The sequence below is a fragment of the Spermophilus citellus genome, assembly GCF_964194105.1.
Source record: "Spermophilus citellus genome assembly, chromosome: 1".
NCBI lineage: Eukaryota > Metazoa > Chordata > Mammalia > Rodentia > Sciuridae > Spermophilus > Spermophilus citellus.
Window position 1 is genome coordinate 119,999,490 of NC_138182.1, and position 16,764 is coordinate 120,016,253.

Sequence of the window (16,764 nt, forward strand, 5' to 3'; positions counted from 1 at the left end):
TCTTGTACTTTGTTTTCCAATTCATTCTTCATGCTTGGGAAATTTTCTGATATTATCTCACGGAAGAGATTGTGTATTACTTTGGTTGGAAACTCTGTGCCTTGCTCTATCCCAATAACTCTGAGATTTGGTCTTTTTATGCTGTCCCATAATTCTTGGATGTTCTGTTCATGGTTTCTTACTGTGTAATCATCTTTATTTTCCAGATTGTAATATTTGCCTTCATTATCTGACATTCTTTCTTCCAAGTGATCTAGTCTGATGGTTATGCTTTCTATTGAGTTTCTTATTTTGTTTATTGTTTTCTTCATTTCAAGGGTTTCCGACTGTTTTTTTTTAATATTTATTTTTATTTTTTTTAGGTGTAGATGGACACAACACAATGCCTTTTATTTTTATGTGATGCTTAGGATCGAACCCGTGTCCCACCCCTGCTAGGGGAGTGCTCTACCACTGAGCCACAATCCCAGCCCCTGTTTTTTTTTTTGTTTATTTGTTTTTTTCAGAATTTCTATCTCTTTCTTGAAGTAATCTTTTGCTACCTGTACCTGCTCTCTTATGTCTTTGTTGGAGTAATAAGTTTTTGCCTATATTTGCTCATTTAGATCATTCTTTAATTCATAGATCATTTTAATTATGAGCCTTCTGAACTCCTTCTCTTACATTTTATCAACTTTGTTTTCCATGGGTTCAGTTATTATAGCATCCTGGTATTTGGGGGGCATTTTCCTCCCTTGTTTTTTCATGTTGCCTATATGTCTTCCTTTCTTGCAGTGTGGATCTGAGATATTACAATTTCTACCCTATAGTCTCATAGCGCCCTTGCAGATATTCTGTACCTCACCTTGGTGTTGGGCTTCCTGACCCTGCTGGTATTCCTCAATGTATGCTACTGCAGCCAAAGTTGGTGGCGGCAATAGTCAAGGTAACTTGAGGTAACAGTGGAGGTGCCCCAAGATGGATGCAATGTCTTACAGAAATGGTGCTAAAAAGGTGAGCCTTACACTGATTTTGGGATGCCTGCTCTGAGACACAGCTGCTTCTAGGCCCTGTCTGTTGTCAAAAGGTAAGGGCTACTGCATGGTAAAGGCTATGACAATGTCTGCAGTGTTCCAAGATGGAAGTAGGTTAGGGTTGGGCTTCCAGGTGAAGGAGGGTGGTGAAATTGGGTCCTGTGTATGTCAGTGTGGGTGGATCTAGGCCAGGCCTGAGCTCCTGCAATGGTCTGCTGGTATGAAGAGGCAGTCCTCTGCCAGAGCATGAGCTCCAGTGGGTGTCTGGCAGTGGCAGGATGGACCCAAGCTTACTGTGAGCCTGGGTCCCATGCAGGTTGGTGTGGGAGGATCTCCAGCACCATGTTTTTAAAGGATAACTGTTCTCCAACACGCTTTTGCCACTTTTGTCAGGTGTCAGATGGCTGTGACTGTGGGGTTTTCTCTGTGTCAATGCATCATATTGTTATTCTTTGAGCAATATCTTAGTGATCATTCTTTTAGTTTTTTTCTTACCAAAGTAAGATTTTATTTTTTCTGATTCTGATAGATAACTTTGCTAGATATAGCAATCTTGGCTGGCAATTTTTTTCTTTTAGGAATTTGAGATATTGTCCCTCTTTCATTTTAGGGTCTAAGTTGAGAAGTCAGTAGTGATCCTTACTAATTTGCTGCTAAAAGTGATTTAACATTATTCTCCTACAGCTTTTCCTATTTTTCCTTAGTTTCTACGTTAGACATTATGATTATGATGTGTCTTAGGTCACTTCTGTTTTGATCTTTTCTATTTGGTGTTCTTTATGCATTCTGTATATGTATTTCCATTTTATATCTAAGGTTTAGAATGTTTTCTGCTATTTATTTTATTGAAAAAGTTTTTAATTATATCAGTCAACATCTCTATCTTCTCTTCTATCCCAATGACTCTCACATTGGTTCTTTTGACTTTGTCTCAGAGTTCTTGTATGCTGTCTCTTTAAGGGTTCAAATTGTATATGAATTCTCTGATCATAGCCTTTTAGTTGTTTTTATTTTTTCATTACATACTGAGTGTTCAAGTTCATATACTCTGCTTTCAAGATCTGAATTGTGTCCTCAAGGCCTGATTATCTATGTGATCTAATCTGTGGGTGATACTTTCAAGTGAACTTTAACTTGATTCATTATAAGCTTCATTTCCAGTACGGAATGATTTATTTTCAGAATGTCTATTTCTTTCTTTTTTTTTAAGATAGAGTGAGAGGGAGAGAGAGAGAGAGAGATAGAGAGAGAGAATTTTTAATATTTATTTTTTTTTAGCTTTTTTTTTTTGGCGGACACAACATCTTTGTTTGTATGTGGTGCTGAGGATCGATCCCGGGCCGCACGCATGCCAGGTGAGCGTGCTACCGCTTGAGCCATATCCCCAGCCCCAGAATGTCTATTTCTTTATTGAAATTATTTTTTTACCCACTATATTTGTTCTCTTAGTTTGTTCCTTTGATTATCTTACTTTTGCTATAGTCCTTCTCTGGAATTTTATCCTTTTCTATATTTATGGGTTCCTTGTTGACAGTGGGGAAGGGTACAGTTTGGGTAATGAAATATTTCTGGAGGCATATAGTGTCAATGGCTGTACCAAATGTGAGTCTGCTAAATGTAACTGAATAGTGAAGCAAAAATTGATTATTATTATAAGTTGTATTTAATGTACAGTTTACTACCATTAAGGGTTAAGAAAAAAAAATAAGGTTAATCTATACCCAGAGGACCTCCTTCCCAGTATAAACATACCATTTTTGTTCATTAGATGAGACTATGGAAAGGAAGTCTAAGAACATTCAAGGTATTATCTGTAATTTTAAAAATGTAATATTGAACATTTTCTAAATAATACATCATGAAAGTGAGAAATGCTATCCCTTTTTACCCATTTTAAAACATGAAGATATTTTTGTGATTTAATAATAATTTCTGACATAAAAACAATTTGAAATTAAGTGTAACCAAAAGCAGATTAAAGACTGTTCCCTGAGTAACACCTTCTAATGTGTTTATTTTAAATATATTGCTTCAATTTTGATGAAGTAAATTTTCTACCAGATGATTCAGAACTGAAGTACTCATATAGACACATTATTGTGATGCAATAAATTATTAATAATACATAAGATACTTGAGTAGTAGCATTTGTTTCTTTTCCATTTGAACTGAGCATTAACATGCCTGGGATACATGTTTTTTAAAAAAACAGAACTGGTTCCCATCTTGGCAAAAGGCCAGTCAGTCAGTGCTGGTTTTGACTAACTTTTGTGGGCAATGTCTCAGTGGAGATTTCTGAGAAGCACCATACACATGCAAGCACACACAGATGGCCAACTTCTCTCCATGTGAATTTGGATGATACATGGTTGCCCCTGAGTCTTCCAGGAATCATCTCAATGGAAAATAAAGGAATAAAAGATGACTATGGACATTAGTTTGAAAATATTCAAAAACTTTACCTAGAAAATGAGTTGACAATGGGTACATGCTAGGAGCACTCTCAGCTACCCAATCCAGGAAATTCATGGAAGAGAAGTAAGAAGAAAGGAACATATTATAAGGGTATTTTTATTGTATTATTGAAGTTGAGATTATTAGATTAATTAACAATTGCCACTTACAAAATACTAGAGAAAGTAACTTGTAAACTTAATTTTTTTTTTTTAACCAGAGAACTTTAATGAGACAGATAAGCCCACAGTAGATAGATGATACATGTAAAGAAAATAAATAAGGGTACAAAGAGACAAGGTGCAGAGGAAAGAAAATGGCCATGTGTATTTATACCAATAGGTTACATTAGGTCATTAGTACCTTAACTATATTACTGTTTATAGAGTATCAGTAAGGTTGCTAATTCTGCAGTTACATTCCACAGTTACAATATGTAATGTCAGGAGCTTTGTGCAGCTCTTAAGAAAGTCCATTGTCTAAAGTTTCTGATAGGCAGGCAGATCCAGGAGCACCAGCGCGTGGTGAAACACTGCAGTTACCTAGAAAGCAAGTTTCTTTATTCCCAGGAGTTATGTGCCTAAAATCAAGTTCAAAAACTAATAAAATTCTTAACAGAGCTTCCTTGTGAAGAACATTGCTACAGTGGCCAGGTATCCCATGTCTTTTACATGGAAGTTTCCCAGCAGCCAGGCATTCTGCATCTTTGCACAGAAACTTCCTAGCAGCCAGGCCTCCTATGCCTTTGCACAGAAACTTCCTAGCCACCGCGCATGACACAATCACAAAGTTTATCAGAGACCCTAATTCCACACACAAAACCCCTACCGCTCCCCTTTCTTGTTTCCTAAGGCATTTTGGGTGAATGATATTTGTTTATTCTTCACTCTGGTTTGACTACCATTTGATACGCAGGAAGCTGAGAACACTGGGTCAGCATCTAGGGGTATGTTGCTTTTCAGTCAGGAGCAAATGGGCTTGTGTTTTTTGTTGAAAAATGTTGGTGCCTCTAAACCATTGGCATGGAAAGAACACATAGGAAGGGGACTCCTCCTGAGAGACAAAGTGACACCAGTCTGTGCAATGGAGAGATGTGTATGATTGGGACAAGTGAGCATGAGCTCACAGATATGTTATGAGACCCAGGGATGGCTGAAGCCACAGATAATACCAAATCCTATACAGTTTTTTGTACACATACATGCTTATGATTACCCTTTCTATAAAATCTGAAAGTCCTATTCAGCCCCCGAAGCCAGGGCTAAGGACATGGTTCTCTTGTCTTCCTGGTGTACCTGCCCTGATCAAAGTCCTTTCCTGTCTTTCATCATGACCTTTTCTGTTTGGTTTTGGGATAAACTGACGACCTGACCTATGGAATCACCAGAGTCAGGTCTCTGCCTAGGACTTCCCTAAAGGTAGAATGTCGAACATCTACATTAAGCACAAGGTGCTCATTTTATTTCCACCACACATTGCTGTCCTAGAGGATTGCCTTCTTTTATTTTTATTTTATTCTGCGGAAGATGGAACACTGAGCCAAAGCAGGAACACCAATTGCTTCCTTTTACAACTCAGGCTGTCTCCTCAAAAGAGCAGAGAGAGGCCAGGAGGTGAAGAGAATTACTAAAATAATTGTCAAACTGTTTTCATTTTTAGATACCATGTGATATATATGATATCTTTAAATAGTGTTTCACAAGTTCTGAGATTGTGTTTTGCTAAGTTGCCTAAGGTCGAAGCAGATTGTAGTGTATACTGTATATCTTTATATCTAGCTATCTAGAACTTTTTCCTTGCCGTCCTAGGGAACAAACCCAGTGGGGTCGACCTCTGAGCCGGGTCCCCAACCGTTTTTACTTTATTTCAATACAGGGTCTCACTGTTTGCAGAAGCTGACGTGAACTTGGACTCCTGCTGCCTCAGACTCCCCAGGAACTGTTGCTGTCATTGCTGTTCGTTTCCGTGGCGAGGTTACAACCTAGGGCCTCACTCTTGCCAAGAAAGCCTCTCTCGCGGAGCCACAACTCAGTCCCAGACGTCACCTTCTGTGCCAGGTTCCCAGCAAAGGCTTCCTACCTGGATTATTTCCCAGAACAGCAAAGAAGCCCCACCAAAAAGGGCTGGAGTCACGAATGTGTCACTCCAGCCAATTTGAGCCAGTGATTGGATAATCCTTGCTGTCAGTCACGGTGCAGAGGCGTCCCTGGAGGCGGTCCACCAGGGACGCCGGGTGGAACTGTCCAATCAGGTGCGCCGATTTAGGGGAAGGGCGGGCTTTCGCAGTCTCGCGGCCTTTTCTTCCTCAGCAACTCTGCTCCTCCTGTTCCTGCTCCCTTGACGCTGAGTTCCCTGTGTCCTCCATGAGCTTAGCTGCCCGAAGGTTCCTCGCGAGGACACCGGATCACTACTGAAGGCAAAAATGGTGATTTTGCGACTAGGGTTGACGGAACCCGCTCAGCGCCTGCCTTGGGGCCCCGGCGTGCGGGTGAGCTGCAGAGCGTGCGGCCTTGTTTGTCCCCTTTGCGGGTGGCCCTTGGTGGGTGTCTGTATCCTAGTCCCGCTGTGCTGGTGGGTCCCCGAGGTCAGCTGCAGAGCGGTGCGGCCCAGTTCCCACTGGCGCATGGCCCTGAGCCCTTTCCCATGGGTTTGCGGGGTGAGCTGGGCGGCCCAGGTTTCTAGGTCCCCTCCTCTCCCTGCTGGTTGCCCGCTCCCACCCTTCCAAATGTGTAGAAGCAGGGTCGCTAATGCACTTTTCTTCCCCTGGTTTAGCTCCTCTGAAGGCTGCTGTAGGCCATTAAAATTGCAGTTGCCTCCTGCATTCATTCTAAAATCTCATCTTTCTCTCCACTTCACATCATTATCAAATATTCATTCTCCCTACTGTATTTCAAACGGGTCAGTCTATTAACTTTCACTTTTCCTCTAGTGAGATATTGCGAAGAATATTTTGTTTTTCTAATGGGGATCAAAACTAGGGAAGCTTTATCAGTGACATCCCCAGCCCCCCCCCCTTTTTTTTTTCAAAAATTTGAGATCTTATCCCAGTTGTGTTGGAAGCTGGCCTCCAACTTGTGATCCTCCAGCTTCAGCCTCTGGAGTCCCTGGGATTACAGGCCTCTGCCAGTATCTCTGGCAAGAATAACAATTTTAAAAGCATTTGTTTTCTGTTTCTGAATATTATACTTGAGGGGAAAGAATAATCACTTGACACATCCCTGTGTTTGGGTAAAATAACTGCTTAAAATGAAATAAGGTAGTTGGTTGTTATTGGTACTAGGGTTATGGAATCTTGGGCTACATCCCCAGCCCTTTTTTGTTTGTTTTGGGCAGAAATTGTTTATTTCTTTTACTTGGTTTTCATTAGTTATATATGACAGTAAAATGCACTTTGATACATCATACATAAATATTGAGTGTAACTGCTCCTTTTTCTGGCTGCACATGATGTACATTCACACCAGTCATGTAATCATACAGGATCTGGCTATGTTGACCTGCCTAGCCTGGAACTTTTGATCCTCCTATCTCAGCTTCTCAAGCTGTTGGGATTAAAGGCATTGGCCACCCCACCTGAGGAAAACAATTTATTTTAATCACCTTATCCTGAATGATGTGTGTGTCCCTCCCTGGAAGAGATTGCATGTTTTCCTTCCCTCCCTCCCTCCCTCCTTCTTTCCCTCCTTCCTTCCTTCCTTCCTTCCTTCCTTCCTCCCTCCCTCCCTCCCTCCCTCTCTTCCTTAACCACTGAGCCACATTCCCAGCCCTTTTTATATTTTATTTTCAGAAGAGATCTCTCTAAGTTCCATAGGACTTCACTAAGTTGCTGAGTCTGCTTTGAATTTGGCAGTCCTCCTGCCTTAGCCTCTCAAGCTGCTGGGATTATAGTTCTTCACTACTGTGCTGGGTCTACATGAACTTTTATAAAACAAAGTTATGTTTCAATACATTAACCAATTGCATTGGTAGGAGCATCAGATTGGTGGGCTACAGAAAAAAAAAAAGGGGGGGGATTTCTTCTGTAGGTCTGTTATTGCATTCTTAGCTTTTGAAAATGGTGGTTATACATCTGGTAAGCTTAGTGATATAGTCTGAGAAATTTATTAGTTTCAGGATTCTGATCTGATACAGAAATTAAGGTAATTGGCTATTGAAGGGCTTAACATAGCCCAAGATAATTGTTGCTCTCCATACGGAACCCTGTCTTTCCACCCTCATGGTGATCTAGTTAACAGAAGTCAAGTACTCTGAAGGTTTTTTGATGTAGAGCAACTTCATAGAAAACTTCAGTTCACACTTGTAAAAATCATGTGCTTCTCCTTTTATTTTTCTTAGGTGTAGATACCATATCACAATTTCTTGAGCAGAGGTTCCCTTTGGACCCTTGTCAGGGCCCTATGTCCTCAGCCACTATCCTTTCCTGGGGCGTCCACAAGGTGCCCACAGATGTCCTGTGCCTTGGAGGGTGCAGGGAATTTTGGGCCCTGGGTCAGCTCCTCTTAGAAGACAGCCTAAGGTGTGGGGTGCAGCCTCTTGGGAGCAGCTGGATGCCTTGGGGCTAAGGGATTTCCTGGAACAGGCCTCATCTAGATAGCTACCTCCTTGGGACATTGTTTCTCCCAAGCCCTGTTCCTATTCCTTGAAGACAGGTGGACAGTGAGCCTGTGGATGCTGGTGCTGAGGGGCCAGGTCAGCAGTGATTCCTGCCCTTGCATTCTCTCATAGTTGTGTAGGAGGAAAACTCTCCCAGAGCATAAGGACCACCCACCCCAGTGCAGTGCTGTGCAAACCTGAAAGCCTCATAGACTGGGAGTCATGGTCCAGGTCTCCTGGGAGGGTGATCATGGAGTGTTTCAGTGAGCAGGACCAGGTGGGAGATGTCCAGCTGGCAGGGACCTTACCTGCCCCTTGAGTCTGACAAGTCTGTGCTCCCTCAGCACCAGCTGTTTCTGTGTTTTTCACTGTGAAATGATCTCACTTATTTGAGGCCCAGGTTCATTTATTCAGAGCCAAATATGATGAAATATTATGAAAGAAGGAAGAAAGAATTGGATTAAAAAAAAAAGTCTACTTATATTTCCATTTGTTAAATATCCTAATTTACATCCAGGAACAGTGGTGCACACCTGTAATTCTCACTGCTCCAAAGCCTAAAGCAGGAGGGTTAAAAATTTGAGGACAGCTTTAGCAACTTAGCACAACCCTAGGCAACTCTGTCTTGTAAATACAATATAAAAGGCTGGGGATGTGACTCAGTGGTAAAGTGCTTCTGGATTCAATCCTAGTTACCAAAAAGGGGGAAAAAATGATAATTTATCTTTTGCTACCCCTCAGTATATAGAGAAATTTTGTGAAATTTGATCTTGTCTTTTCAGTGATTTCAAATTGACTGCTAGGTCCTTGACTCCAGAATGCCACTTAAGAAAGAGATAAATTCTGTCTTGCATTGTTGCTGCAGAACATGAATCTATTTCTATGAAAAAAAAAAGTGGATACATTTATAAATGAGGATTCACAAAAACATTAGTTTCTTACAAGGTGGAGAATTTAACAGGAATGACAGTTTGTTGCTGTTGTTATTGTTTGGACTTGGCAGGTTCATGTTAACTGTGTGGTGTTTTGGTATCAGGAATGGAACCCAGAAGTGCTTAACCACTGAGCCACAACCCCAGCCCATTTTAAATTTTTTTGTTTTGAGACAGGGTATCGCTAAATTGCTTAGGGCCTCAGACCTCCAAGTTGCAGGGGTTATAGGCATGTGCCATCACACTTGGCTTGTTGGTAAATTTTAAAGACAATTTTAGCAATACCTAAAATACCCAAATGTGATAATTTAATCACTAAATGACTTATCTTTGAAATAGTGATACAAGTTTTCTGAAAAGATATATGTGTCTAAATAAGAGTGCTGATTTCCCTCACAAGCACTCTCACAGTGTCACCTAATTCCTGTTCCCACCCAAGTGCCTCCTCTTTGGACCATCCCTTTAGGAGCTGGACTATTAATTTATGAAATTTGGGAATCACATAAATACTGTGTCTACACTCACTGTGATCTGTACAACATTTTGGCTGGTTTTAGGTATGGTCTAATATTTCCATTTTTAGAAGTAGTTTTTGTGAAGTTCAACAAGCACAGCAAACCTGGCCCTGAATTTCACAGAATTTACTGAAATGCTCAGAGTGTAGATCATGGGGAAGTTTAGTCTCCTTAGTCTCGTTGGTAGGAAAGTGTATTATTTTTCCATTGATTGCGTTGTATTTTATGCTTCTCATTGTGTACCTTTTCTATTATAATCATTTTTAAATCATTCATTAGAAGTATTTTAGTTTAGTGGGTTGTTTTGTTTTGTTTTGTTTTTGTGTATGTACGTGTATGTGGACTGCTGGAAATTGAACCCAGGGCCTCATGAATGTTAGCAAGTGCTCTCCTAATGAGCTACTCCTCAGCCCAAGAAAATTAGTTTTATAGACTGTAATTTATTTATATTTATTTATTTTATACTTTGTGTATTGAGTATTGAGGATTCAAGCCAGGGACTTGCTTATGCTTGTTATTCTTCAAAATATATACTTTCTTAATGGCTGTAGCTTTTTTGTAGTTCTTAACCTCAGGTAGTGTCCATCCCGTGGACTTAGTTGTCTTTACTGTGTTGGTTGTTCTGGGTCTTTCATGACTAAAAATGTAACTTAAAAGATATTTTGGGGGGATTTCATTGAATTCATAATAATGGATTACCATAATCCAAATTGGTAAGAATTAATAACATTGAATCTCTTAATCTGTGAACATGAAATATCTCCATATATTTGCCTTGTCTTTTATAATCTCCTTAGAAACTTGCTTTTTTTGTCATACAGATTTTTGTCAGGTTTATATGTCAGTATTTCTTTACTTTTTTTCTTCGTATTATATAAGTGCTGTGTCTTTTTGTTAATGTTTTGTTTTGCTTTCTGATGCTGTGTGTTGGACTCAGGGGTGCTCTACCATTGACCTACATCTACATCCTCAGTCCATTATCTATCTATCTATCTATCTATCTATATATATATATTTTTTTTTTTTTTTTTTGAGACAATCTTGCTAAATATCCCAGGCTGGCCTCAAAGCTGTGATCCTCCTCCATTGGCTCCCTGAGTCCAGGGATCACAGGCATGGCTCCTGTGCCCAGCTTGCTGCTATCATCGGTATAACAATAGTCCTATTTATTAACCTTGTGTTATACAACCCTGATGTCACCTCATTGATTTTCATGATTCTTTGGTGTATTTCACATAGAGTAGAGGATCATGCTGTCTCTCTAAGAAAATTTGTGTTTTTCTGAGCTTGAGTGTGTTTTTTTTATTATTCTTGACTTTTTTCTTTAACTATTGATATAATCATGATATTTATTACTTAGCTTTTACTTGTGATGGATAAAATTAATTGGTTTTTAAATTGTGAATCAGCCTTGAGTAGGTGTATATTCCCTTTTGGCCTTGATGTGTAATTCTTATTCATTTTTGGATTCAGTTAAGTAACATTTGTGGGGGAGTTTTGCACTTATGATCATGAGAGTAATTCATAGTTCCTTTGTTTATCTGTTTAATTTTGATAATATTGTAACATATGCCTCAGAAGACATTAGAAGATGTTTACTCTGCTTCTGTGTTCTGGGAAAAAAAATGTAAAAAATTAGTGGCTCAAGTGGTAGCGCTCTCGCCTGGCATGCGTAAGGCACTAGGTTCAATCCTCGACACCACATAAAAATAAAATAAAGATATTGTGTCCACCTAAAAGCTAAAAAATAAATATTAAAATAAATTAGTGGCAGTTCTTCAGTGTCTTATGGAAGCCTGTATGACCTGTCAGAGCCTTGTGTTTTCTTTTTTGGGTAGTAATTAGTTATTGAGTCAGTTTCTTCAGTAGGCTTCGGCTCGTCTGTTTTGTGTATTTCTCCTTCTCTGTAAGTTGTAGGAGACTATCTCTCTCAAGAGTTGGTCCAGTTCTTCTAAGTGACCTAATTTGTGTCAAGAACATGTTCACAATGTGCTTGAAGTGCCCATGGATGGTAGCAATGGCTCTTTTAATTCTAATGGATAGTTTCTCTGTTTTCTTATTTCTTTAATTTTATTATATTTTTATACCTTTATTTTATTTATTTACTTTTATGATGAGGATTGAACTCAGTGCATCACAGGCAAGTGCTTATTACGCAAGCACTTCATAACTCCAGACCCTGTCCTCTATTTTCTTAGCCTCATATAGGTTTATCAGTGATGCTGATGTTCATGAAGAACTTGGTTTTGCAGACTTCTTATTTCCTGATTGAGGTTTCCTCAATCCCTCTCTGTCAGTTTCCTATGCTTAATATATGTTTACCTTGCTCTTCTTTCTTTGGTTTCCTGAAGTAGAAGGTTCAATTATTGCTTTCAGTTTTTCTTATTTGAAATTTTCTTTGGATACCTGTGATATCACCCAAGCACCATCTGTCCTGTTTTCTACAGATTTCCTATTGTGGACTTTTACATTTCATTTTCCTCAAAATGGTCAACTTTTCCCCTGAGTTACCTCTTCCACCCATGTCTGTTTACAGACCTGTGTTTCACCTCCCATTCCCTGGAGACTTTCCAGCTGCTTCTTTTATGATTTCTGCTTTAACACCCATATTCTTTGAGCATACTTGGGATTTCACTGGTGATACACACTGTTGGGGTGTGGTTTATGGCTCAGAATATTACCTGTCCTGAGGAGTGTTATTGTGACTTGAAGAAGACTGTGGGCTTCCTGTTGGCTAATGATCAGGGAAGCCCTCCTGTCTGCTTCTCTGCTACATGGTCTCAGACCCAACAGAATTGTGCTGATGTCTTCTAGTGTAACTGTGGATTCTTCATTGTCCTGGGCAGTTCTATATATCTCTGCCTGGTGTATTTTGAGTTTGTTTCAGGTGCATGCATATTAAAAATTTAAGTCATTTAATTAAATTCTAGCCTATTCCCACCACTGTGGCATCTGCCTGTAATCCCAGTGGCTCAGGAGGCTTAGGCAGGGGGATCACAAAATCAAAATCAGCCTCAGTAACTTAGGCCCTGAACTACTTAGAGATATTTTCTCTCAAAATAAAAATAATTAAAATTAAAAGGGCTAGGGATGTGGCTCAGTGGTTAAGCACCTCTGAATTCAATCCCTGGAACAAAAAATAAATAAGTAAATAAATAGAAAAAAAATAGCCTAGTGATTCTTGAGTCTGATCTTTCTCAGGGATTATCAACCTCAAGGCATTTAATTTCCACTGATGAGACATGTTTTTCTATTTCTCAGTATTCTATATACATTTTTGTTGTTGTTTAAAAGTGAATGAAAATGTGTTTCCCCTTTCTCCTATGTTGCTTTTCCTTTATGCAGTTGCCTAGAGACTGCATTTTATATGCTATGTGAAGTGAATTAGCTCGTGTTCAGCCTGTTTGACAGATTTCCCTGAATGCCACTGTGGTAGGACAGAGTGGAAACTGTTTAAGAGCTGACAGGCTATAGTTTTGCAGCTTGACCCACAGTAGCTCTGCCTACTGACATTTTATCATGGAGGCTTGCAGCAGCTGCAGGTGCCTGTAACAAGATAACCACAATAGCAGAAGGAGCAAACAAAGTATCAGGGAAAGAACAATCCCTCTTGATGTTTAGTGGAGAAAAAGTCCCTAATCTGTATGAGCTGGGTGCTTAGGCTATTGACAAGTTTGTGCTCACATAAGGAATATAGAATTCACCCTGTAATAGATTGCACCGACTTCCATGACTCAATGCCCTCAAAACTTGCTTATGTATAAAACTAAAAGCTTTGGGATTTATTCCTCTAGTCTGTGGTGCCACTAATAAACTGTTGCTTCCAGATCTCAGTGTGCTTGCCCTCATTTTCATCTACACCAGAAGCTAAGGAAGAGCAATAGAAACAGTGAGAGCTCCTCCTCTGGTTTCTGTGGGTAGCTGTGCTGGGGCTTCTTTTTTTAACATGCAGTGGTCCTATTTAAAACTCTACTATGCCTTTACTCTGCAGCACCCAGCCTGGGGAAAAATGAGTGCTAAGCATGCAGGTCTGGGTACTCTCTGAAAGAACTTCTCCTGGCCTGTGTGGGCTTCCTTATTTCTTCAGACCAACTGGTTTGTTTGTTTGTTTTGGAGGATACTGTGGAGAGAACCCACGGGCACTACACAAAAATTTTTTTTTTTTTTTTTTTAAATTTTGATTTAGGGTATTGCTAACTTGCTTAGGGCCTCACTAAGTTTTCTAAGCCTGGGATTGAGCTTCCAAACTTCCTGCCTCAGCCTCCTGAACCTGGGTGTTTTTGAAACCTGATTTAAAAAAAAAAACCCACCTCTTCCTGTAGTTTTCTTTATCAGATTTAGATTTTAGGTGATGGTTGAGTGTGTAAACAGTAATTTGCTGTTCTTGCCAGATGCAGGCTGTTTGCTTACTTAAATCCTTTTCAGGAATTTCTACTAAGTTTTTACAGTGATTGCTTTCTGACTTAGAAGAGTGAGAGGTTGTTTTAGATATTAAGATAGTCCTGTGATGTTTTTAATTAAAAAATGCAGAGACTTTGATAAATCTGTGTACAGTGTGGAACCAGTGACCAGGGTTTCACACTGGGATGTCAGGCTGCTGTCCTGCACCAGAGAGGCTGTCTTCAGGGCTAGTGGAGGTCACACTGTGCTGCTGCTCTCCACTCTTCCTCATGACTGCTTCCTGTAGCTGTGGTGAACTTTCAGTGCTCTTGGGCATGGTGAGGTTCTTGTTCTGATGCTTCTGCTGTGTTTCCATTTTTCTCTGGAGGATACACAGATGGAGCAGCTTCCTCTTCCTAGAACCATTTTCATCTCGAATGTAAATGACTTTCCTTCTTCATAGATCAACAGATCATATTTGTGTGAGTTTATTTGGGGACAGTTTCAGGCTCTCTGATCTTTTCTTTTTCATGATAGTACTATCATGGCTCCAATCTCTCTGTTTGTGTCACTTTGGTGTATTAATATTTTTCTTTACTGCTTATCATTTTTGTAATATTGTTTAGCTTATTCTTCTATAAAAATAATATTTTCACTGGATGCAGTAGTGCATGCCTTTAATCCAAGCTGCTGGGGAGACTGAGGCATGAAGATCACAAGTTTAAATGCTACTCTCAGCCACTTACAAGATCCTGAGCAAGTTAGTGAGTACTGTCTCAAAATATCAAATGTGCTGGGGATGTGGTTTGGTTAAGTGCCCTGGTTTAAGTCCCTGCTTTTTTTTTTTTTTTTTTTCCTTTTTAATTTGCCCCACAATAGTTAGACAAATAAAACTAAAATTTTTATAAGTTTATTTAAAAAGTTTTATTCTTTTACATTTGAATGTATAATAAATGGACTTTTATCTACAGAATATAGGGATGCAGTGCCTTTTGCCTCTAGATTCCAGTTTGTTGGGATCATCATTGTGATTTCTCTCCATGACACATGCTTTTGCTCATCTTTTCATGTTGTGAAGGTCAATCTACTGAAGGCTTTCTCTTGGTCTTTTACTTACCTCTGCTTATACTATACTGCTCAGGAGGTCACATATTTTAAGTCCTTGAGTATGGTTTTATGTCAGTGGCAGGGGCATGTTCTGGAAGGTGATCTTTTTGGCTGTTCCATCATTATACAGACATCATAGCATGCTTATAGATGTACAGAATGGCCTGTTTCACATACAAACTGTGAGGTGAGGATTCTGGGCTGCAAAATGCTGCTTTTTTCCTGGAAGTGCTCCTATGTTAGGTTTGTTTGCACAGCATCATTACAGGCACAAGAAATCTCTTTCACAACAGACAACCATTGCACATGTGGCCCATCTTTATTCAAAGTGCCCTTGAGCAAAACATGGCCATGTGGCACGTGACTGTACCTTATGTTAGTGAAGTGGCTGCTGTTTAGAAGAGTTTTAATCATTGGACATTCATTGTTGCTTTGAGGTTTAAAAAAGTAGCTTATTCTTATTAAGATTATTGTTTTGAGACATAAAACTTTGTAAGGATATCATTTGGACAATGTGACATCTTGGGATCATTGAGTTTTTTCTGAGAAACTTGCCATCTTTCCACTTATCCAATTCTGCTTTGACAATAACCATGAGAAATTATCAAATTGCTGTGTTTATTAATCATTGTAATTGTTTATTGCCTAATTTGGTTCTGAAGTAAATCACCTGCAAGCTTCTGATTGTTCTCTTGGTGTAATCACCTGGATGATCTCAATCCCCAGTTAACACATTGTGACAACCTCTATGAAAGGTTTTCTGAATGTTATCTATGAGGGAAACTCCTTAGTGACCCCTTGCCCAGAGGTTGTAGGTGAGGGCTGATTCTAGGCACTTCTTTAAGGATGGAACAATAGACTTTCAGAAGGAAACAGGAGATCAGTACATACCATGTTGTTTACAATAATTGTGTAGGCACAGTGAGCCACTGTGCTTGGCAGGATCTGTCCCAAATGCTGAGTTTCCTGATTACTGGAAATTCCTGCTTACTGTGCTTTCTTTTCTAAAGGTAAGTAATACCAGGAGTGCTAATATTAGCTCTCTACTGCACAGGATGTTAAGACTTGTAAAAGAAGTGCAACCAAAAATGAAGTTGGGAATGACCTTGAAGCCTGTCTTACTGTGACCTCACCAAAGAAGGGTGTAAAACACTCTACTGTTTGCCTTTTGAGCAGCCTAATTCTAGTGTTGGAATGGCTATGAGGAATTGAGTGCAGTAAATATTTGATGGACCAAATCATTGAATTATTTGGGAGACCAGAGAATCGTGTGAGCATCATGCATATTGAGTGTAGATTCCTCATACTGTCAATCTCTCCTGGCCTCCACTACACACACATTTGAGGATATTTTAGGTCTCAGTGACCTTTGAGGATCTGGCTGTGAACTTCACCCAGGAGGAATGGGCTTTGCTGGGTCCATCCCAGAAGAAACTTTACACAGATGTGATGCAGGAAGTCCTCGGAAACCTGGCTTTTATAGGTAATGATGATGTTTCTTTAATTAATCAAATAGAGAATTCATGTTTATTTTGGTCATTTATGAAAAACCTGAAAAGGGAACCATTTGGTGAATTAATACAGCATAAAAGGCACCTAGAATTTGGCAAAGTTTTTCTAGCTTCTAAAAGTTTATAATGATTGTTCTGGGTTGGCATTTTAGGAAACAAATGGGAAGAGAAGAACATTGAAGATCAGATCAAAAAGTCTGGGAACAATCCAAGGTAACTGAAAGTACTTGACATGCAAAATGTACTATGAAACTGCATA

At 39.6% G+C, this 16,764-nt stretch overlaps 1 protein-coding gene across 10 annotated transcripts in view; it reads left to right on the forward strand.

Moving 5' to 3' along the window:
- The window catches only part of LOC308643258 (uncharacterized protein), an 86,012-nt gene that overhangs the window by 31,879 nt on the left and 37,369 nt on the right, over positions 1 to 16,764 (forward strand). For 4 of the 10 annotated variants that reach the window (XR_014020731.1, XR_014020732.1, XR_014020733.1 and 1 more), the window contains exon 1: positions 5,749 to 5,955. The exons of 1 other annotated variant lie outside the window; for it this stretch is intronic. The gene's annotated coding sequence lies outside the window, so the exon portion shown is untranslated. Of the gene's footprint in view, positions 1 to 5,748; positions 5,956 to 16,350; positions 16,478 to 16,657; positions 16,719 to 16,764 lie in introns of those variants that run through there. 5 more of the 10 variants (XR_014020734.1, XR_014020736.1, XR_014020735.1 and 2 more) reach the window with 5 other exon arrangements.